Genomic DNA, 2628 nt, shown 5'->3' on the forward strand with positions numbered 1-2628 from the left:
GGGAGACGGGGAGGAGGCGGAAATTTTTTTTTCAATAAAAATTATATTAAAAAAGTTAATTGTATATATTATGTGTTAAGTGCCTTTGTATAGATTGGCATTTTATATATATTTTTAATACAATAAATTTATCAACAATAAAAAAGAACAAATATCAAGTATAAAAATTAAAATTACAACCATCATCAACAATATCAAGCAAGAAATGTGATAAATGTCTCAATAATTATCCTATCCTAAGGAGTCTAAGTCTTGTATTATAGATAACTTGGCCAATCATGATAAGAAAGTAACTATGACTATCTAGTCTTCAACCCCATCAAAGACCCGAAAAGAGAAATAATATTACTTGAGTAAGCAAGTAGTACAATCAAACAACTTCCAAAATGTGCAATAAATAGCAGAGACAACTGGTTACCTGGGCAATCACCCAAAGTCTCATTTTCAATGTTGAAGCAGCCAACTTTAGCTAAGTCTTAGAGTAACTGACAGACGATTTTCAGAGGCAGGAAAGTTTTCAAAACCATCTTACCCTGTATTGGCAGGATTTGACAGTCTTTTTTTCTTGTATCCTGATTGTCCTGTCTGGACATCACGCATTTTGTCAGTGGTCCATGCATGTGCAGTTCCTTGCCCAAAGGTCAGTTTTACTAAGAAGAAAACAAGCTACAAGTGGTGGTCAACATTCTCTCAGAAATAGATTGGTTCTGCCAGGAGGGATCGTGTCTCACATCACTAGAACCCTAAGTTATTAAAATGCCACATTCTACAGTTCTTTAAAGTGGCTGAAGATTACCCATCTATGCAGAATACAATCTGTATGTATCTAAAGAACTATCTAACTATAAGTATGACAAATGTGGATGGCTATTGACCTATAATTTGTAATATTTATATAGTTTAAAGACTAAGACTTCATATAAGAATATGAAACAATCTTTAAACAACTGTGCAACAAATGAGATCAATGACCTCAAAATGTATCAATATATAAAATGTCTTAAGCAGAGGTAGAAACATGCATACATGCATACAACATGACAAAGTAACTTTGCCAAGGTATACAAATATTGTAGACAAAAATCGGAACATATTCAACATAATTTAAGTTTGTATTAATATACAAGAATCTATACCAATAAAATCACCTATAAATAATACCTTACAAGTATTCATTCTGGTACTCACTATTATTATTAGTGTGAGTAAGCTCACACTAATCTATTATCCCAACCAATTTCTTTTTTTTTTCAAAGATATCACTTAGCCTACAAAATTTTCCCCCAGCCTCCACACCTATACCAATTATAATCAACCCCTAATTGATGTCCACCTTACTTAAATCTTCTGATTTGTACTATGCATTTCCTGATTTTTTCATCAGTATAGAATGTACAGTTTTCAGTCTATACAATTGTGTCCCATAAAGTGTGGGGAAGGATCCAAATAGTTCTCTTTATAAGGTTAATTCTATTGCTTTTGGGGTAAGTGCTGTTAATATTTCCTAAAAAATTAGCACAAGCTCTTTGCCAAGGTTCATTGTCTTCCCATATTTTTTTAATTTCATCAGTAATAAAAGGCACTATAATCTATTCTGGGTCTATACCTGCTAGTTGACTAAGTCTCCAATGTTCTTTTTTTGATTAATTCAACAACATCCAAGTGTTACTCTATTTTGGGAAATGAAACAAGAGATACAACATAATAGAAAGAGAGAGATGCGTTGGTTTTGTGGAGTAGCAAACATTCAGCTCAGTCATTACTACTATCCTCTATAGCCTGACCACCTAAGGGTTCTTAAATTCTCATTCACTGAGCTTCATGGGACCACTGGGCTTGAAGAACTATGAGTATTCCATCTTAGAAGAAGTCTAAGATTCTCCAAACTCTCAAAAAGAATATATACAATTTCTGAATTTATCTGTCAGAGTGCTCAACTAGTCACCTCCATCTGGAGATTAGGCTTATGAGGTGGGTGGTTGGGGGCATAAACAAAGCCCAAACTTTTATCATAGTCCAGTAATGTCTATAGTGGACCATCATACTTATTTTTGACCACTACAGGGTCTGCCTACTATCTGGTATGCTACTTCTCCAACTGGGGCCATGCCTAATAACATTGGACCCTTGCCTGTGTGCTCACCTGATCTATGCTTTTGCTGGGATGCAGAACAATGAGATCACCACCATAGGATGGAATGATGTAGAGTTCTACACAGCTTTCAATGACCTAAAAAACAGGTAAAAGAAACAGGTAAATATCTAAAATAGTATCATCCGGAACAGTTGTTGCCAAGTAACAGTTCCTTTGAAGATATTACTCAAAAGTGACTTTAACAAGTTAATGTTTATCTATCTATCTATCTATCTATCTATCTATCTATCTATCTATCTATCTATCTATCTTCTTCTTCTTCTTCTTCTTCTTCTTCTTCTTCTTCTTCTTCGTCATCATCATCATCTATCTATCATCTTTTACTCATTAAAATTAATTTTGAGAATTTGTATAATACATTCAAATCATATCACTTCCTTCTCAAACCTCCCAAGATTCTCTCTTTCTCTACCCTATGCAACTTTAGTGTCCTCAATTTTGTTTTAAACATAGTCTAATTTGTGCTGTCTATA

Source organism: Alexandromys fortis, unplaced genomic scaffold (genome assembly GCF_014885135.2).
Source record: "Alexandromys fortis isolate MF-2015 unplaced genomic scaffold, M_Fortis_MF-2015_v1.1 scaffold_356, whole genome shotgun sequence".
NCBI lineage: Eukaryota > Metazoa > Chordata > Mammalia > Rodentia > Cricetidae > Alexandromys > Alexandromys fortis.